Below are 22,602 nucleotides of genomic sequence, written 5' to 3' on the forward strand. Positions count from 1 at the left end.
CTGGCACCAAGTTGTTGATCCTTTAATGTGTACTACCATATAAAAAATATATTTAAAAGTTATGAGGTCCGGGTGATGAGGCCCTTGCAGGTCACTTAAATAAAGGGCCAGTGCTTTGTCCATTCAGCTCTTTTTGGCTCTTAAAGATATGAGCATGGGCATTTACGCAATGCCATACCCAATGCTGTATCTCTGGCATTAGGTACTGCACTTTGTATAGCTATGTAGAGATGCACTACACTGGGAGCATCAAGTGATAGTGCTGCTACTGTGTATGGACAGCAATGGCTGCTTAGGGTTAGGGTTTAAAGGGGTATTCCGCCCCTAGACATTTTATCCCCTATCCAAAGGATAGGGGATAAGATGTCAGATCGCTGCGGTCCCGCTGCTGGGGACCCCTGGGATACCCGCTGCGGCACCGCGCTATCATTACAGCACAGAGCGAGTTTGCTCTGCATGTAATGATGGGCGGTACAGGGGCTGGAGCATCGTTACGTCACGGCTCCGCCCCTCGTGATGTCACGGCCCACCCCTTTCAATACAAGTCTATGGGAGGGGGCGTGGCGGTCGTCGCGCCCCCTCCCATAGACTTGCATTAAGGGGACGGGCCGTGATGTCACGTGGCTCCGTCCCCTGTATCGCCCGTCAGAACTCGCTCTGTGCTGTAATGATCCGCGGCGATCTGACATCTTATCCCCTATCCTTTTGGATAGGGGATAAAATGTCTAGGGGCGGAGTACCCCTTTAAAGAGTTCCTGTCATATCACAGAAAAAAATGATGCTTCTATATGTTACTCACTAGGTCTTGCAGATGCATAAAATGTCTTTTTTATGTGTCTAGCTTCTGTTTTTTTGGCTCACAAATCCCTCTGTTCTGCTGCTCACTCATTCTGACATCCACTGCTCAGGAAGGGGCGTGTCCGAGGCAAGCACTGAGCCCGCCCTCACTCACCATACATTCACTTTCTCCCTGAGTCTGCTGTGCTGCGCTGGGTCTCTTCATCCAATCACTGCAGGCTGCTCTGTAACCCCCTCCTCTCTGTTTTCATGCTGCAGTCTGATAGGACAGGAGTGAGCAGAGAGGAGTGTTAGTCCCGCCCTCACTTCCTTGTCCCGGCCTGTGCTTTAGCTGGGAGAAAGATGATGCTGCAGCCGCACAGAATTATGTTCTGGATAAAAGGGGACCCCTAGTGGTTTCTTTTAATTTTTTTAATATATATATTTAAGCCATGATGCAATTTACTATGCTCTTTGACATAGTATGTGTAGCGTCTGGAGCAGAGTTTCCTCACCATTGTGCCCCCAGCTGTTGCAAAACTGCCATTGGCTATCCGGGCATGCTGGGAATTGTAGTTTTTCAGCAGCTGCTGCCACAATGGCTGGGAAACACTGCTCTGGAGGCAGTTTAAAGTTGTATTCCTATCTAGGATAACACATTAATGTCTGATAGATGTAGGCCCCACTGTTTATATGACTCCCATAGAAGGGGAAAAAAGAGACCTGCGAACCTGTGTGACCACCTCTCTATTTATTTCTAGCTTAGGGAACCCCCAATTTTCCACATAGGTATTGTATCAGCAGTAGGACCTTTAAAACTACTACATTGTGCTGTGTCATTACGTGAAAGCAGTCATCTAAAGGTATAAACATCATCTTACAGGTAGATACCTATAGGTGGCACTAGAGGGACGGTTTTCTTTATCCTGGGGGGTGAGCTGGTTTGCATACTACATGACTGTATGTGTTATACATTGGCTCATATTCAGTAGTGTATCCCCATTCCACATAGTAGTACAGTGTTTTCCAACCAGGGTGCCTCCAGCTGTTGCAAAAATACAACTCCCAGCATGCCCGGACAGCCAAAGGCTGTCCGGGCATGCTGGGAGTTGTAGTTTTGCAACAGCTGGAGGCACATTGGTTGGGAAATGCTGTTGTAGTAGTAGTCAGTCCACTGTCCAGAATCAGCACTATAATGTCCCTCGTCTCCTTTAGATTGTAATCTCTTCTTTATTATCAGATCTTCCTACAGCTCTATCATTTGTACGTTTATTGCTTCTCTTGATTTGTGAGGCGATGCAGAATATGTTGGTGCTATATAATCTGGAGCTACTATTTTTATTAAAGGGGTACTCCGGTGGAAAGCTTTTTTTTTTATTAATTTTTTTTTAAATCAACTGGTGCCAGAAAGTTAAAACAGATTTGTAAATTACTTCTATTAAAAAAAAATCTTAATACTTCCAGTACTTATCAGCTGCTGTATACTACAGAGGAAATTATTTTCTTTTTGGATTTCCATTCTGTCTGACCACAGTGCTCTCTGCTGACACCTCTGTCCATGAGAGCACTGTGGTCAGACAGAAAATAAATGCAAAAAGAAAATTATTTCCTCTGTAGTATACAGCAGCTGAAAAGTACTGAAAGGATTAAGATTTCTAAATAGAAGTAATTTACCAATCTGTTTATTGAAAAATGTAATCCTTCCAGTACTTTTCAGCTGCTGTATACTACAGAGGAAATTCTTTTCTTTTTTGAATTTCTTTTCTGTCTGACCACAGTGCTCTCTGCTTACACCTCTTTCCATGTCAGGAACTGTCCAGAGCAGGATAGGTTTGCTATGGAGATTTTCTCCTGATCTGGACAGTTCCTGACATGGACAGAGGTGTCAGTAGAGAGCACTGTGGTCAGACAGAAAAGAAATTCAAAAAAGAAAAGAATTTCCTCTGTAGTATACAGCAGCTGATAAGTACTGGAAGGATTACATTTTTTAATTAACAGATTGGTAAATTACTTCTATTTAGAAATCTTAATCCTTCCAGTACTTTTCAGCTGCTGTATACTACAGAGGAAATTCTTTTCTTTTTGCATTTATTTTCTGTGTGACCACAGTGCCCTCTGCTGACACCTCTGTCCATGTCAGGAACTGTTCAGAGCAGTAGAAAATCCCTGTAATATACCTCTCCTGCTCTTGACCGTTCCTGACATGGACTGAGGTGTCAGCAGAGAGCACTGTGGTCACACAGAAAAGAAATCCAAAAAGAAAATAATTTCCTCTGTAGTATACAGCCGCTAATAAGTACTGGAAGGATTAAGATTTTTTTTTTAATAGAAGTAATTTAAAAATCTATTTAACTTTCTGGATCCAGTTGATATGGAAAACATTGTTTTTCTAACCGGAGTACCCATTTAATGCAAGCTGGTTTAGGTGTAGGCCAGTGGCTGCCTGGGCATGCTGGGTGTTGTAGTTTTACAACAGCTTGAAGATGACTGGTGTTGGATTACGTAGAGAAGCAATAGTTACCTGCGCTCCTGTCCCGGACCGTATATAATTACAGGGTTGATAATTCTGCTCTTCTTTTGTCTGCCTCTATAAGAGCTCAGGAAGTGTCAAGGAAATGTGGGTTTGCGTGTGGAGAGATGAGTTTTCTTTCTAGGTTTTTTTTTTGCCACAATCAGCGGAGGACTCATCAGGAAGGAATGCCATGCACGTGGCCGCTCGGGATCTCTTATAAACACTCAGGTTTTTGCTCTGGGAGTGAGTGCTGAGCGACTGGCTAATGTTCTCTGAAGACGAAGCTGCGTATGAGAAGCGCATTCACCATTGTAGCCTGTCGCACTGGGATCTTTGTTTCTTCATTCTTTTCGGTTAGGGTGGGTTCACACCACGATTTTCTATACAGTTTTTGGATACGGTTTAAAAAAAAAACGTATGCAACTGTACAGAAAACCGTGCCCATAGACTTTCCATTCAAAACCGTATGCACCATATTGCATACGGTTGTCTCCGTTTTTCACACCACACGGTTTTTTTACTTTTTTTTTTTCTGGACAGAAAACCGTGGCCTACCACGGTTTTTGGTCCAGGTGAAAAACCGTATTGACCCGTATACGTTTTTTTTTTAACATGGGAGTCAATGGGAACCGTACAGAAGTGTATGTGTGTACAGTTCCATCCAGTTTTTACCATACGGTTTTTGACTTTGCACAGTTTTTTTTTTTCTTGGAATTTCAATCAAACAAGTGAAACTTTATTCATAATGGAGTGAAAAGTTCAAAACGTATGCGTTTTTTTTTCTTAAAAAAACGGATGCAACCGGACATCAGTTTTCAAACCGTATACAGATAAAACTTTGTACACACGTTTTGATACAGTTTAGTCAGGTTTTGAGGAATCCGTTTTTTTTATCAAAAACCTGAAAAAAAAAAACTATTGCAAAAACGTGGTGTGAACCCAGCCTTATAGTTTATAGATTTTAAAGGGGTACTCCAGAGGGGAAAAAAAGTTTTCAAACCAAAACAAATCAGATTTGTCAATTTTTTTTTTACTCTGGTAAGAATCACAATGGTTTCAGCACCTTTACATTAGAGATGAGGGAAGTTACAGTGATTCGATTCGTCACGAACTTCGCATCTCGGCGGTTGATGACTTTATCCTGCATAAATTAGTTCAGCAGGAAAAGGTGGATACAGTCCTACGAGAGTCTCCAGCCCACCAGAGCACGTGAAAGCTGCACTAATTTATTCAGGCTAAAGTCAGCAACCGCTGAGCCGAGAAGTTCGTGACAAATAGAATCACTGTAACTTTGCTCATCTCTACTTTCCATTAGGGATCGACCAATATCAATTTTTTTTAGGACCGATACTCTGTGGAGGTTAGGGCCGATAGCCGATAACTTATACCGATATTCCGGCATAAGTTATCGGCTACTTATCCCTCCCCCCCCCCCCCAGACGACACACCTGCAGATCATTGATTTAAAGCGGGCGCTTTAAATCAATGAACTGCAGTGGCTTTTCAGTGCCAGAGTCCGCCGCTGCCCGCTTCTCTTCCCCTGCCTGTCCTGGGGTCCTCCTGAGTCCTATGACCGCGACCGCTAACCCCCCCCACCCCACTCCCACCACCGCACTGCCCCAGCCAGAGACTGCCGCCGCCGCTGCCCCATTGCCTCCCCCATTCCCTGTTTTATGATTACCTGTTCCCGGGGTCCGCGCTACTTCTGCCTCCGGCGGAGTCCTCCTGAGCGGTCAATGTGAGCTGTCACTGATGGTGACGTCGCGTTGAGGACATCACTCATCATTGCGCAGCACACAGCGTAACACAGGGCCCCGGGAACAGGTAATTATAAACCCGGGGATGGGGGAGGTGATGGTTAAGCGCCAGCAGCGGTCTCTGGCCAGAGCGGTAGGGGGTGCGGGGCGTTATCGGATTATCGGCAAGGTAATTGCCGATACCAATAACGTAAAAAATCGTGAATATTGGCCGATTAATATCGGCCAAACCGATAATCGGTCGATCCCTACTTTCCATACTGATATTCAGGACTAAATTACACACTTTCCATAGCAGCTCAGTCTCCAACATTGCAGTCCCGTAATGAACTGATAGCTGTGCCACAACGTATAAACAGTATATAATTATCAATGGGGAAAGAGTAATGAAGACTGAGCACTAACCGGTAGTTCTTGAAGCAGAATCAACTTTATTCTTGATGCGGGTACACTGTGCAAGGGGGAGCGGACTGCCGGGAACGAAGTCGTTCCCGGCAGTCCGCTCCCCCTTGCACAGTGTACCCGCATCAAGAATAAAGTTGATTCTGCTTCAAGAACTACCGGTTAGTGCTCAGTCTTCATTTCTCTTTCCGCATTGATAGATTTGTAAATTACTTCTATTTAAAAATCTTAATCCTTCCAGTACTTATCAGCTGCTTTATGCCTCAGAGGAAGTTGTGTAGTTCTTACCACTCTGACCACAGTGCTCTCTACTGACTCCTCTGTCTGTGTCAGGAACTGTCTAGAGCAGGAGAGGTTTGCTATGGAGAGTTGCCCCTTCTCTGGACAATTCCTGACTCGGACAGAGGTAGCAGCAAAGAGCATCTAGTTTGATTGACAAAAACTTGTCATCACTTTCATCCTGCCTCAGTCACTAGTCGTCTTGGCAGTCTCTAGTGGCTTCTGACTGCCTCTCCATCCTTGATTGATAGATCTTTCTCTATACCCAATCAGAAAGTGATCTATCAATCATGGCTGGTGGGGTGGAGAGAAGCTGCCCAGGACTGTCCCAATGACTTGTGGGGCAGACAACAATGAGCAGTCGAAGCCCAACAATCACAGTAAGGCCCCTTTCACACTACAGGTGTCATCCTGTAAAAACCTACGTCATTACTCCCGTCAAATAGTCCTGAAGACGGCCGTCAAAAAAATCCTATTCATGTCAATGGGATTTTTTGACCATCCTTTTGCATCAGGTATATGTCAGTTTTTACTAATCTCCGTTATTTTTGCCTCCACAAAAGATTGATTTTTGTTCTGGCAAAAATAAAGGTGAAATAACATCCATTAAATTTTAAAGGGGTTATCCAGGGAAAAACTTTTTTTATATATATCAACTGGTTCCAGAAAGTTAAACAGATTTGTAAATTACTTCTATTAAAAAATCTTAATCCTTTCAGTACTTATGAGCTTCTGAAGTTAAGGTTGTTCTTTTCTGTCTAAGTGATCTCTAATGACACGTGTCTCGGGGAACACCCAGTTTAGAAGCAAATTCCCATAGCAAACCTCTTCTAAAGTGGGCAGATCCCGAGACACGTGTCATCAGAGATCACTTAGACAGAAAAGAACAACCTAAACTTCAGAAGCTCATAAGTACTGAAAGGATTAAGATTTTTTAATAGAAGTAATATACAAATCGGTTTAACTTTCTGGAGCCAGTTGATATATATATATAAAAAAAAGTTTTTTCCTGGAATACCACCTTAACATTGAAGTCTATGGGAAACGGATGTTCACAAAAAACATTCGTTATTGTCCGTTTTTTTTATGATGATCCATTTTTTGCACTGAGCGTGCCCAGTACAGCATTACAACCAGGAAGTCACATGAAAATAAAATAACGGACATAAAATAAAGGACTATTACGGGTGATAACGGATGGTAAATGTCTGTTATTTTGACAGAATGTCCGTTAAAATTGGTCATCAGTTATCATCCGTTGTATTCAGTTATTTGATCCATTTTTTCATGACCCGTTATTGCAGAATAACGGGTGTCAGAATGCCGGAACATGACGGTAGTGTGAAAGGGGCCTAACAAGGATCCCTTGCCCCTACATGTGACCAAAGCACTGCATCTCTATTCACTTATTATGGGAGATGGGTAAAGAAAGCGAATGTTGTACTCTGCTGCCTCCTATAACATGGGGGACAAAGTACCCCATTTCTCTTGATCGGTCAGGGTCTGATAGGTGATAAGGTTAAAAGGGGAACCCTAGGGTTAAAAAAAATTTCAAATCAACTGGTGCCAGAAAGTTATAGACATTTGTAAATTATTTCTATTTAAAAATCTTAACCCTTCCAGTACTTATCAGCTGCTGTATGCTCCAGAGGAAGTTGTGTAGTTATTTCCAGTCTGACCACAGTGCTCTCTGCTGACACCTCTGTCCATGTCAGGAACTGTCCAGAGTACAAGCAAATCCCCATAGCGAACCTCTCCTGCTCTGGACAATCCCTGACATGGACAGAGGTGGCAGCAGAGAGCACTGTGGTCAGACTGGAAAGAACTACACAACTTCCTCTGAAGCATACAGCAGCTGATAAGTACTGGAAGGGTTAATTTTCTGGCACCAGCTGATTTGAAAAACATTTTTTTTTTTTTTTACCTACAGAGTACCCCTTTAATCCACATCACCATCAATTTCTATTGAAGCCACTATTTCTATAACCTCCCAGGACACGCTCACCACCATCGCAACATCTGGAGACACACTGGTTGGGAAACACTGCACTAAAAGGGTTTATTTACCTACATTTTACCTCCATCTTACAGCTCAACCCGTATCTGCAATCGCAGATTTTACAACTTTAAAGGGGTACTCCACTGGAAAACAGAAAGTTAAACAGATTTGTAAATTACTTCTATTTAAAAATCTTAATCTTTCCAGTACTTATCAGCTGCTGTATGATCCACAGGAAGTTCTTTTCTGTTTGAACTTCCTTTCTGCCTGACTGTAGTGCTCTCTGCTGACACCTCTGTCCATTTTAGGAACTCTCCAGAATAGGAGCAAATCCCCATAGCAAACCTCTCCTGCTCTGGACACTTCCTGACATGGACAGAGGTGTCAGCAGAGAGCACTGTGGTCAGACAGAAAGGAAATTCAAAAAGAAAAGAACTTCCTGTGAATCATACAGCAGCTGGTAAGTGCGGGTAGAATTAAGATTTTTAAATAGAAGTAATTTACTAATTTGTTTAACTTTCTGGCACTAGTTGATTTAAAAGAAAAAAATGTTTTCCCAGTGGAGTATCCCTTTAAATCCACATCAATAAATTCACCCATAGGGCTTGTTCACACTTCATACATTCGGCCGGCGGAGTTGGGGCATGCTGGGAGTTGTAGTTTTGCAACAGGTGGAGGTACCCTAGTTGGAAAGCACTGGTCTAAGTAAATCTACCCTTTTAAGCGCCATTCACAGTTATAAATCTTCCTCCTCCATCCCTCTCATAAACCTGTCAGTGTTGTACATAGGGGAGTACCTGTAATTTGCACGTTCCTTTCCTCTCCCATTGTTTCATTGTGTACTTGAGGTTTGCTGAGCCTCCTCTTATTGACCTTTCTCGCTTCTCCTATTCTGCGGCTGAGACCCATGCAGAGTTTCTTTGACAGTCGTTCTTGCTGAGACCGGCCAAACAATAACTCCTCGTACCCGCGCGCCCCGTGTTTTTACCTGTAACTTAGCAGGCAGACAAATGTCAAGCGCTGGTATTGGGAAGGGAGTATTCAGAGTTGTGTTTGCTCAGGTCGAAGGAGAGAGGAGTCCCATACATCTGAATATTATATACATTTAAAGGGGTACTCCGGTGGAAAACTTTTTATTTTTTTTTAAATCAACTGGTGCCAGAAAGCTAAACAGATTTTGTAAATTACTTCTATAAAAAAATCTTAATCCTTCCAGTACTTACTAGCAGCTGTATACTACAGCGGAAATGCTTTTCATTTTGGATTTCTCTTCTGTCACAACCACAGTGCTCTCTGCTGACCTCTGCTGTCCATTTTAGGCTCTGTCCAGAGCAGGAGAAAATCCCTATAGCAAACATATGCTGCTCTGGACAATTCCTAAAATGGACAGCAGAGGTCAGCAGAAAGCACTGTGGTCATGACAGAAGAGAAATCCAAAAAGAAAAACATTTTCTCTGTAGTATACAGCCCCTAATAAGTACTGGAAGGATTACGTTTTTTTAATAGAAGTAATTTACAAATCTGTTTAACTTTTTGGCACCAGTTGATTTAAAAAAAATAAAATAAAAATTTCCACCTGAGTACCCCTTTAAAGCCTCACGGGTGACTCCTCTTTAAATGGATCTGTCAGCGCTTCTTACCAGCCCTGTGTGTTGTCTAGTTATATTAAAGGGTTATTTTAGTGTTTTATATTTAAAAAAAAAATGTTGTTGGAATGAGGGCAAAGTAGAAAAAAAATATCCTTACCTAGCCCTGGTTCCCCAATCTTCTGTCTTTCTGCTTTTGAAACAGGTGCTTGGAGCAGGACCTACTGGCTCAGCCATCCACTGTCTGCAGTGGTGTCTTATGATTGGCTCTTTGGCTTGTGATTGGCTAAGCCAGAAGGGCCTGCAGTGAGCGCTCGTCTTGGAACAGGAAGAAGAGAAAAGATCAGGAACCAGGGCTAGGTAAGGATAATTTTGTTTTCCTGCCCTGTCCCCTTTCCATTGCCTAGCTAATCTCACATCCCTCCCCCCCCCCCCCCCCCTTCCCCAAGGCACTCTTTCTACCTCATGCGTGCCGATGGAAGGTATGACATGAGTCTGGCCATGCTGGGAATTGTAGTTTTGCAATAGTTGATGAGCCACAGGTTAGAGAGTATTCAGTTGGGCAAGATAGAAATATATACAGTGTGTGAAGTAAGTATTGAACACATCACCATTTTTCTCACTAAATATATTTCCAAAGGTGCTATTGAAATGACATTTTCACCTGATGTTGGTAACAACTTGTCATTCATACATACAAAGAAACAAAAACAAATAACATCATAAATTATGTGTAATAATGTGAAAAGACACAGAGGAAAAGTATTAAACACATGAAGAAAAGGAGGTGCAAAAAGGCATGGAAAGCCAAGACAACAGCTGAAATCTACCAGTAATTAAAATGCAATCCAGCCCCTTGTCAGTGCAAATTAATATTAGCTTGTTCAATCCTAACTCATGGCTACAAATAGGTCTCATTGCCAAGGTGTTATACAAGACTCATCTCATGATGGGTAAAAGCAAAGAGCTGACTCAAGACCTTTTACAACATGTAAGACATAACAATGGTGTTCGTTACAGGCTCATTTCTAAGCTTCTGAATGTTCCAGTGAGCACTGCTGGGGCCATAATACGGAAGTGGAAAGACAATTATTTCACCATAAATTTGCCTCGACCAGGTGCTCCTCACAAGATGTCTGATAGAGGAGAAAGGAAAATAATCAGAAGAGTTGTCCAAGAGCCAAGGACACTTGTGGAGAACTTCAAAAAGACCTGGAATTAGCAGGTACTGTTGTTTCACAGAAAACAGTAAGTAATGCGCTCCACCGCCATGGCCTGTTTACACGCTCACCCCACATGATTCCGTTCTGAATATAAAGCATGGTGAAGCTCATGTAAAATCTGCTTCACAACATTAGGAAAAGCCTGTAAAATACTGGGAGAATATATGTGGTCACATAAGAGCAAAAAGGAACTGTTTGGTGCCATAGTACACACAATGTTTGGAGGAGAAATAGCACCTAACATTACCCTAAAACACCAACAGTGAAGTATGGGAACATCATGGTGTGGTGCGGCTTTTCAGCAAATGGTTCTGGCAAACTTCACATCATTAAAGAAAGGATGAATGGGCAAATTTACATTTTGACAAAAATCTGCTGCCGTCTATCAGGATGATAAAGCTAGAACAAGGGCGGATGTTTTAGCAAGGCAATAGTCCCAAATACACAAGGAAAAATGTAAATGGTTTCAAAGAAAGAAAATAAAGCTGCTAAAATGGTCCGGACGATCACCTGAATTATACCCCTTTGAAAATCTATGGAAAGAACTGAAATTCCTGATTCATAGAAGAAGCCCACAGAACCTTCAAGATTTGAAGACTGTGTGGAAGAATGGGCTAAAATCCCCACAGAACAATGCATGTCACTAGTTTCTCCATACAAGAGGCCTCTTGGAGCTGTCATCACCAACAAATGCTTATTTTTCCCTGTGCGTGTGTGTATATATATATATATATATATATATATATATATTAGTAGAAGTCCGCAGCACACAATCCGAATGAGTGGAAAAAAGTGAAGTTTATTCCATAAACAGGTGAAAGTTACAGCGACGTTTCAACCAGCTCTCCTGGTCTTTCTCAAGCATGCTTGAGAAAGACCAGGAGAGCTGGTTGAAACGTCGCTGTAACTTTCACCTGTTTATGGAATAAACTTCACTTTTTTCCACTCATTCGGATTGTGTGCTGCGGACTTCTACTAATTTGTATTACAGATAGGACCATTGACCAGGGTCCGGCTCTGCGTGCACCGCTACTTCCTTTTTTTTGGGGTGCTGTTTCCCTTGGATTATATATATATATATATATCTATATATATATATATATCTATCTATATATATATATATATATATATATATATATATATATATATATATGATAATCCTACAAAGAAATACAGGTAGACACAACAATTAATGAATAAAGCTTAATCCTTATTAAACATGGACAAATACAGATAAAAAACTTTAAAAACACACACAATTCAGCAAAAGGGCACTGTGCCTGAGATCAAGCAAAACGCGTTAGAATTAGGGATCGACCGATTATCGGTTTGGCCGTTATTATCGGCCGATATTCACGATTTTGGGCGTTATCGGTATCTGCAATTACCTTGCCGATAATCCGATAATGCCCCCCGCACCGTCCCCGCCGCGCCGCACCCCCCCACCGCACCTCGTCGCACCCCCCGCGTCCACTCTACTTCTGGCTCCTGCTATTTCCTGCGTTACGCTGTGCACAATGACGAGTGACATGACGCGACGTCACCGTCAGTGCGCACAGTGACAGCTCAGGAGGACGCCACCGGAGCCAGATGTAGAGAGGGCCCCGGGAACAGGTAATTTTAAAACCGGGGATGGGGGAGGCAATGGGGCCGGGGCGGTGCGATGGGGGGTGGGGCGGTGCTATGTGCGGGTGTGGCGGGGGGGGGGGGGGGAATTTGGTGAAGGTGATAGGACTCAGGACCCCCGGACAGGCAGGGGGAGAGAAGCGGGCGGCGGCGGCCTATGGTACCGCAAAAGCTGCTGCAAGTTCAATGATCTGCAGCGGTGTCGCAGGGGGGATTAATAGCCGATAACTTAAACCGGAATATCGGTATATCGGCCCTAACCTCCACAGATTATCGGTATCGGCCCTAAAAAAACGATATCGGTCGATCCCTAGTTAGGATGGTATCTTTCCTGCAGGTGATGGCTAGTGGATTGGTGGGCTCATTGTACATGCTGGGTGGTAGCATATGTTATAGGTGGTGAATTGTTATAGGATTTAATACTATATCTCCTTAGTTCATCTATACTTTGCAATTGCTGCTTTAAAAAAAAAAAAATGGATGCAGCACAAGGTATAGGTAGGGCTGGGCGGTATGGCCAAATATGTGTATCGCGGTATTATTGTAACTTATGGCGGTTCCTCGGTATATAACGTTATTCCCCACCACCCACCCCCCTCCCCCAAAATTTATTATTAGCCCAGCGCTGCACTGTCCCCATCGGGGTACTACTCATGTCACCCGCAAACACTGCTCCGGCGCGAACACTCCCTATACTGTGCGGTATCTCTATGCCCGGGCTGCAAAAAGTAAACAAAATAAACTGACGCATGTTCCGACGTTGGCCTTACGCTGGGGACGTGAACGTCGGCAGCCTATCACCGGCCGCGGCAATGTTTTGCCTCGGCTGGTGATAGGCTGAGCCCACTGTCATGTAAGGAGCCGGCTTCTTACATGACAGTGCGCTCAACCTATCAGCGGCTGAGGCAGAACATCGCTGCGGCCGGTGATAGGCTGACGACTGTCCGACGTTCCATTCCCTCGGAAACAAGTCCGGACCGACGGGGAAGGTGAGTTAAAGTTTATTTTGTTTACCTTTTGCAGCCCGGGCATAGGGATACAGTATAGAACAGTGGTTTGCAATCTGCGGACCTCCAGATGTTGCAAAACTACAACTCCCAGCATGCCCGGACATGCTGGGGGTTGCAGTTTTGCAACATCTGGAGGTTGAAGACCACTGGTATAGAGTGTCAGCCCCGGCGGCCGTAACAAACAGGAGGACGAGGAGGGCAGTGCTTGCTGGTGACATATGTCAATAGTAGTGCTGGGCTGATAATTAATTGGGGGGGGGGGGGGGGGGGGGCAGAACAGCGCTCGCAGGTCACATATGATTAGTTCCCTGATGTGGGGGACAGCGCAGTGCTGGGCTGATAATTAATTCATTCCCGAGGGGGAGGGGCCAAACCGGTATTGCGGTATGGGTTAAAATTCATATCATGCAGCACAAAAAATTCGGTATGAACCGGTATACCGCCCAGCCCTAGGTAGAGGTATGTTATAGGTGAGTATGTGAATAAAAAGTATTGGTACTTAGAACATTCCTAAATGTAAGGTTAGATTGTGAGCCCCAGTTGGGACAGGAACTTATGCAATTATCTCTGTTCAGTACTGCAGCCTATGTCGGCACTACAATAAATTATTAAAGGGGTAGTCCAGTGGTGAAAAACTTATCCCCTATCCTAAGGATAGGGGATAAGTTTGAGATCGCGGGGGGTCCGACCGCTGGGGCCCCCCGCGAGCTCTCTGTACGGGGCCCCGGCTCTCCGCCGAGATAGCGGGTGTCAACCCCCGCACGAAGCGGCGGCCGACACGCCCCCTCAATACATCTCAATGGCAGAGCCGGAGATTGCCGAAGGCAGCGCTTCGGCTCTGCCATAGAGTTGTATTGAGGGGGCGTGTCGGCCGCCGCTTCGTGCGGAGGTCGACACGCCCCCTTCCCGCGGGCTGTCGGGGCTCCGTACAGGAGATCGCGGGGGGCCCCAGGGGTCGGACCCCCCGCGATCTGCAACTTATCCCCTATCCTTAAGATAGGGGATAAGTTGTAAACCACTGAGTCACCACTGGACTACTCCTTTAAAGGGGTACTCCGGTGAAAAACTTTTTTTTTTTTCTTTTTTTTATCAACTGTTTGCTATGGGGGATTTCCTTTTACCCTGGACAGTTCCTAAAAATGGACAGAGATGTCAGCAGAGAGCTCTGTGTTTCAAACGGAAAAGAATTTCCACTGTAGTATTCAGCAGCTAATAAGTACAGGAAGGATTAAGATTTTTTAATAGAAGTAATTTACAAATCTGTTTAACTTTCTGGCATCAGTTGATTTAAAAGAAAAAAGTTTTTCACCGGAGTACCCCTTTAATAAAAGCTCTGAACACAGTGGCCCTCATTTACTATTTTAAACCCGACTTGTTTTGTCGTTTTTTTTTTGGGCGCATCTTTGTCTGCGACATGTCGCAGACATCGTGCGCCAGTCTGCGACACAATGCAACATTTTTTCCCGACGGACCCGATGTGGATTCTCCTAAACCCGAAAAAGGGGCGTAGCCCGACATTTCTGAGCTTTCCCACGTATTGATAAAGGTTTCCAACCCGAATTTGTTGAATTGTTGTGGATTTTTTCCCCGACAACTCGGAGTTGGAAACCAAAACCAACAAAACCCACGTGCGACAAACAGGATGCGACATAATAATAAATACCGGGGGAAAAATGCAGTCGGGTAAGAAAGCAACATAGACTTACAACCCGATTTTCTAAGTAAATGAGGGCCAATTGGGGACATGTATCATTATTTGTGTATGGTAGAAGCATTTTACCCCTTTTCCCGAATTCTAAATTATGTGCAGAAGCGCTAAATTTATCAATCAAGCGCAATGAGCTTCATAAATTGCGGGTAAATATAGTGATCTCCTCAATCCACTCTTTGAAAAATAGAATCGATCATTTAGAGCATCTTGCTACGTCAAGTCCAAGATGGCTTATATTTGCGCAAAAAAAACAGCTCTTGCGGCAAAATTTTTGGTGTAAAGGAAAAGTACACTGTTAATAAATCCATGTGTACTATAGATGTCACTCCAAGGTACCCCGATTCAGCCACATCTGGAGGACATGCTCTACCAAAACGTGCGCAAAAAAATGTGCAAAAAAAGGGCTTGCGCAAAATTTTGCGCAAAAAAAATACACACAAAACAGGGGTAAAATCTTTGATACATGTCCCCCCAATGTGTACGTAGCCCAACTTCACCAAAACTAAAGCCGCGGCCTGTGTCTCCACATTATAACCTCTCGATCTCCCGTGTCCTCTGTCCACCCCGCCGGTGAGTCACTTTATTGTTTACTCTCCGATAAAGCAAATCATAACCGCGTTTCACAACTCGCCAACAAGATCTTTTTTTTTTTTATTAGAGTTATTACCGTCCTGTTCTGCTGATTCTGGGCAGTGAGTCACATCATAAACACGATTGCCTCATTGTTAGGCGATGGTAAGAAAGATGAAAAAAGTGAATACAAATAAATGAAGGAAGTGTCCGAATGTGAACGGGCCCGATCGGATTGCGCAAGAAATAATGAAATAGCTTGCATCTTTTTTTTTTAAGGAACTTTGGAAAACACCTACAATTCAGATGCCGCAATCGAGATCTAATTTCATTCACAAAAGCCGAAATCCATTTACAGGAAATGTGAGTTGTCAGAATATGAAAGAGAGAGAATACACAATGTATAATGGCTACAGAGGGACACGTTGGGAGGACAGTATTAGTCTATGCATGCAAAACTACTGTTACCTGCTGCTGTGCTTCCTTTTCTTACAGGTAGAGGGCGCTATAAGCTGCTTTGCAGGTGATTGTCAAAAATCTGAAATGCTTAGAAACACTGATGACTTTGTATACTGGTAATTCTGCTCTCTCAAGGTTCAGTTCTCTGTGTTCTCCACATCTTGGGAATGTTTTTATAAATCTGAAGCAGCATATCTGCGAAAAAATTGTCTAGATCAGTGGTCTCCAACCTGCGGACCTCCAGATGTTTCAAAACTACAACTCCCAGCATGGCCGCGCTTCGAGCCCGACCCCCGGTCTAGTGACGTTGCCTTGACAACGACGCACAGGGACGTTCATGCGCAACGTCCCGGTGCGTCGTCGTCAAGGCAACGTCACTAGTCCAGGGGAAGCGCGGAGAAGAGGGCCCCCCCCCCCCCCCCGGTGAAAATGGACAGCCCGCAACGACTAACCATCCCCACCGGACGGTCCCTGCAGCATAGATGGCCGGGACCAGCTCACCCTAACTTCCCGCCGAGGGGAGTACAAAACAAAAGGGGGGGGGGGGGGGGTCTGGATGATGATGTAGGCCGCAGTGGTCTTCAACCTGCGGACCTCCAGAGGTTTCAAAACTACAACACCCAGCATGCCCGGACAGCCGACACTAACATTATAGTGCTGATTCTGGACAGCGGACTGACTACTACTACAACAGTATTTCCCAACCAGGGTGCCTCCAGCTGTTGCAAAACTACAACTCCCAGCATGCCCGGACAGCCTTCGGCTGTCCGGGCATGCTGGGAGTTGTAGTTTTGCAACATCTGGAGGTCCGCAGGTTGAAGACCACTGGTCTAAATTATGTTGTGCATTTATAGTAAAGTAAATGTAATTTAAAAGGGTGGTCCGGCGAAATGCAATTTTTCCCTTATCCACAGAATAGGGAAAAGTGTCTGATCGCAGGGGTCTAACCACTGGTACCACCCGCAAACTCCTGATCGGCCCCAGCTGCCTACAGAGCATGTGCTAAAGATGGCACCCACACTTATCCCCTATCCTGTGGCCACCCCTCTAAAGGAGTACTGCAATCTTAGACACTCATCCCCTTTTCGCAGGATAGGGGATAAGTGTCTGATCGCGGGGGGGTCCGACCGCTGGGACCCCCCGCCATCTCCCAGTCAGGGACCCGGCATTGCCTCGTCTCTGAGATCATTGACACCCCCCCTCCATACAGCTCTATAGGAGGGGCAGGGATGTACGAACGCTGCATCTCCGCCTCTCCCATAGAGATACATGGAGATCACGGCGGGTCCCAGCGTTTGGACCCCCCCCCCCCCCGCGATCAGACACTTATCCCCTAGGGTATAGGGGATAAGTATCTAGGGCTACAGATCTCCTTTAATTGGGCACTGTCACTTTAGATTTTAAGATTTTAAATGGGCACTGTCACTTTAAAATAAAAATATTGACATGTTACCGAGACTTTTCATAACTTTTTAAGTGGTTATCCAGGAAAAAACTTTTTTTTATATATCAACCGGCTCCAGAAAGTTAAACAGATTTGTAAATTACTTCTATTAAAAAAATCTTAATCCTTTCAGTACTTATGAGCTGCTGAAGTTGAGTTGTTCTTTTCTGTCTAAGTGCTCTCTGATGACACCTGTCTCGGGAACTGCCCAGTTAAGAAGCAAATCTCCATAGCAAACCTCTTCTACTCTGTGCAGTTCCCGAGACGAGCAGAGATGTCAGCAGAGAGCACTTAGCCAAACAGAAAACAACAACTCAACTTCAGCAGCTGATAATTATTGGAAGTATTAAGTTTGTTTTATAGAAGTAATTTACAAATCTGTTTAACTTTCTCGAGCCAGTTGATATAAAAAAAAAAAAGTTTTTTCCTGAAATACCCCTTTAGCTGGTCTGAGGGCAGATCCTAACCAATTGCAAGAACGAGCTGGGAGAAAGGTGCGCTAATGGTGGTCTCACCTGGCTCTGTGCCACTTGACCGAGACAAGTGTTTCCCAACCAGTGCGCTTCCAGCTGTTGCAAAACTATAACACCCAGCATGCCCGGACGGCGAACAGCTACATGAAAAGTGCGTAGATTTCACTTCCTGCTGTTGTCAATAGTAACGTGCGCTCTAGTGCACAACTAGGGGGCAGATTTTTTGTGTGGCATCCCATGACTAAAATACATTCAGTGCAAGTACCTGGAAGCAAAACAAATGTGTAGATAAAATGTTGTCATATATCAGTCATAATAAAGTAGTTTGCACAAAACTGATGTCAAGTGTTCATATAAATTTCATACAATGTCCAGTAGGGGCGCTGTGTGTTCACAATCCAAAATAGTCATTGGCAAGTACATTTTATGACACTCTACAGCGAGTCAATAAATAGGCTATCACTTTGCAGACATAGGTCCTAGGTCTCCAAAGTGTGGACCTCCAGCTGTTGCAAAACTACAACTCCTAGCATGCCCGGACAGCCAGCGGCTGTCCGGGCATGCTGGGAATTGTAGTTTTGCACTACTCTACTGAAATAAGCAAGAAGATGAAATCCTTTCATAAGGTCTTTGAAATAAATAAAAGTGACGTGCTATATCATTATACAACAGGCATAGTCAACCTTCAGCACTGCAGATGTTTTGTACTACATCTCCCATAATGCTCTTATAGGTAAAATGCTGCAAAAGCATCATGGGAGATGTATTCCAAAACATCTGCAGTGCCGAAGGTTTCCTATAGAGATGAGCGAGCTTACAGTAAATTCGATTCGTCACGAACTTCTCGGCTCGGCAGTTGATGACTTATCCTGCATAAATTAGTTCAGCTTTCCGGTGCTCCGGTGGGCTGGAAAAGGTGGATACAGTCCTAGGAGACTCTTTCCTAGGACTGTATCCACCTTTTCCAGCCCACCGGAGCACCGGAAAGCTGAACTAATTTACGTAGGAAAAGTCATCAACTGCCGAGCCGAGAAGTTCGTGACGAATCGAATTTACTGTAAGTTCGCTCATCTCTAGTTGCCTATGCCTGTTATATAGTAACAGTAACCCTTGTTGTGCTGTTCATACTTAGAAAATGGGTAAAATACCGTGATCATCTATAACATTCATTCAAGTGAAGTGAATAACATGGACTGAAATTGCGCTGATGCTGGAGTAACTCTGCCAGGTGCTTGTCCAGCAGGTCAAAAAAGTGCTGCTCAGGGGGCACCTCGGAGGGGTTTAACTCTTTTTGGGTCCCGGTCCGGGATAACGAAATGAGGGTACAGGAAGCATATATGACACAATACTTCTTTATTAGTTGTAAGTGACAACAGTCCTGCACCTCCTTTTCGGGACATCACATCCCCTTTGCGGGAAAGGATTCACATTTTGGTATAAATTTTAAGGGGTTCTCCACCATAAGGTGATTATAGTACGTACCTGGCAGACAGTAATGGACATGCTTAGGAAGGATCTGCGCTTGTCTTGGGGCTAAATGGCTATGTTGTGAGATTACCATAACACTGTGACTAGCTTTTTGTGAACTGGTATTTCCTGTTTGTTTTCTTTTTTGCCTAAAAATCCCATAATTCCATTTTCCTCCCTCCCACATATCAGCCACCCCACCCATTGAAATATAAATAAGCTGCATCCATTCAAAAGACCTGTGGTTTTCAATCAGGGTGCCTACAGCTGTTGCATTAGTTGCAGATTGATCTCTCTCCTACCAAGCGATCGCTCCACCCATTGAAGCAGACAGGCTCCCTGTCATCAGCTGACTAGTGATGTCAGGTCTCGGCCACATTGCAACCTGGGAAAAATCTGAGACAACAGTCATTTTGTTTGCTTGTAAAAATAAATATTGGGGTGAAAATCACAGAAGAATTGTGAGAAAACCGTCACACACAGGTACAGACACTATATTATGGACTACACTAACTTCACAGCCCCTGTAGCATAGTCCAAAAAATAAAATAAAAAATCCTGGAATACCCCTTTAACAAATATCTATCCATCCTCTCATCAGGTACCACATCAGCTGATGAGCTTATATCATGATCATTATGGAAATCCTAGACCCCCGGAGGGTGTTGCATATGCATACATCTTCAGCATGAGATATATTCCTCATGCATAAACCCGTACTTCCAATATGAGATACAGAAGCCCATCCACGTATAATTTATAATATAATTTGGACCATTTTTACATTCTACATTTTTATTTTTTCCATGATATGGCGACTACTGTCTCTAGTTCGTATATACTTTTTATTATTTTATGGTACAACATTGTGCCATATGACGAATAATTTGTAATTACCAATTTGCTGCTAATCCATTTCTCGCCATATAGAAGCTGCTGTTCCCAGCTTTCATTATTATTATTTTATCTTGTATATACGGTACCTCTTATTGTGTCATATATCACACAAGCTGCTTTTATCATGTCTCTCTGTGTATATATCTTCTATATACCTTTTAATATGTCATATACTATATATATATATATATTTTTTTTTTTAGATTATATTATATTACATGGTACACATTATGCTGCTATATATTCGACATGCCGTTACGGCACACACTCTTTTCGCATCAAACGTTTATTTCTCTGCCCACTACGGCAGCTGCTGTTTCTAGTAGTAACTATGTCTACTCTTCTGTGCAATATACCCTTGTATGGCATTTTCATATATATTTTTACATACCGGAAATACTCGAGTATAAGCCATCCCGAATATAAGCTGAGGCCCCTAATTAGAGATGAGCGAACTTACAGTAAATTCTATTCGTCACGAACTTCTCGGCTCGGCAGTTGATGACTTTTCCTGCATAAATTAGTTCAGCTTTCAGGTGCTCCTGTGGGCTGGAAAAGGTGGAAACAGTCCTAGGAAAGAGTCTACTAGGACTGTATCCACCTTTTCCAGCCCACCGGAGCACCGGAAAGCTGAACTAATTTATGCAGGAAAAGTTAGCGACCGCCGAGCCGAGAAGTTCGTGACGAATCGAATTTACTGTAAGTTCGCTCATCTCTACCCCTAATTTAACCCAAAAACCCAGGAAAAGTTATTGACTCAACTATAAGCCTAGTGGGAAATTCATCATCTCCCCATGTCATCATCCCCCCTGTCATCATCCAGACCCCCGTCATTAACACCCCCGTCATCATCACCCTGTCATTATCACCCTGTCATCATCCCCCTGTCATCATCCCCCCCCCTTCATCATCATCGCCTGTCCGGGCCTTCATCATCATCCAGACCCCCTTTAATTTTCTACTCACCTCCCCTCGGTGAAAAGGAAGGGTGAGCTGGTCCGGGCCATCCAAATTCGGTCATCTATGCTGCAGGGACCGTCCGGTGGGGAGGATTAGTCATTCCGGGCTGTCCATCTTAACCGGGAGGCCCTCTTCTCCGCTCCTGGCCGGCCCCGAACTAGTGACACTGCATTGACGCCACCGGGCAGGGATGTTCATGCGCACCGGACGTCCCTGCGCGTCGTCGTCAAGGCAACGTCACTAGTCCGGGGCAGGCCTGGAGCAGAGAAGAGGGCCTCCCGGTGAAGATGGACAGCCCGGAAAGACTATCCCTCCCCATCGGACGGTCCCTGTAGCATAGATGGCCCGGACCAGCTCACCCTTCCTTCCCAGCCGATGGCTGTCCGGGCATGCTGGGAGTTGTAGTTTTGCAACATCTGAGGTCCACAGGTTGAAGACCACTGATCTGAAGGGATTGACAGGCGGAGATGCACGGCCGGGACCATCCCCTCACAGCTAAAGCCAGAAAAGTTTTTTTGTTCACTCGAGTATAAGCCGAGGGGGCGTTTTCAGCACGAAAAATAGTGCTGAAAAACCCGGCTTATACTCGAGTATATACAGTATATGGTACACATCAGGTTACTGCAGCACACATTTTGCTGCTATATAAAACTATGAAGCAAAAAAAACAGGATAATGCAACTCCTCTCACTCACCATACAGACCAAGAATGAATGGACTGACCATGACTAAGAGCTTGAATTAAGCTCGAAACGTGTCGGCGTGTATGTTTTTATCTATGGATTCTCCATGTTTAAAATTATTCCATTAAAGCTTGAATTTTAAGTTTTTTTCTGCTGAGAAGCTGGATCCCCTATTGTCTATCTCTATATAAAACTAAGACTCCATGCCGATGCACTTTTTCATCTTGCCAATGTATCACATTATGCCACTACGGTACACATCATGCTGCTACATAATAACCAAGACACTATGCCGCTGCATCCTTTCATTCAGTCTGATGTATCTCCTCTCTTCTCTATGCCACCGCATTATGCTGCCACAACACGCATGATTCAATAAAACTAATACAAGAAATACACAGGAGTCGATGAATCCTTTCACCAATACCGATGCATCTTTTACATCTATTCCATCCATGCTACGGCATCTTCTTACTTTTATATTTTTCATTCTTCATCACATTTGTAGTATTCTCTAAGCTGCTTACTGTTCTTTACCAACAAATATTAATGAATACTAACAAATGCCGTGTTTCTCTGAAAATAAGACCGGGTCTTATATTAATTTTAGTCACAAAAAACACACTACGGCTTATTTTCAGGGTAGGGCTTATTTATTTAAGGTACAGTATGTACATTGAACAACATGGCGGATCCACGGTATGTACACCCCCTCCCCCATTATCATCATGTGATGGGCGCAGCTCTGCCCCCCAACATCCCTCCCC

The 22,602-nt window shown here is 44.0% G+C and overlaps 1 protein-coding gene and 1 long non-coding RNA gene across 3 annotated transcripts in view; both read left to right on the top strand.

Annotated features, from left to right (window-relative positions):
• NSMCE2 (NSE2 (MMS21) homolog, SMC5-SMC6 complex SUMO ligase) overlaps window positions 1-22,602 on the top strand; it is a 335,532-nt gene that overhangs the window by 100,471 nt on the left and 212,459 nt on the right. The gene's annotated exons all lie outside the window — the stretch shown is intronic.
• LOC130274418 (uncharacterized) lies at window positions 15,541-15,995 on the top strand. Its single transcript, XR_008844361.1, has 3 exons — window positions 15,541-15,617; window positions 15,732-15,815; window positions 15,948-15,995. It is a non-coding gene; the product is annotated as an uncharacterized LOC130274418 (long non-coding RNA).

This window comes from Hyla sarda, chromosome 5, assembly GCF_029499605.1.
Source record: "Hyla sarda isolate aHylSar1 chromosome 5, aHylSar1.hap1, whole genome shotgun sequence".
NCBI classification, from domain to species: Eukaryota; Metazoa; Chordata; class Amphibia; order Anura; family Hylidae; genus Hyla; species Hyla sarda.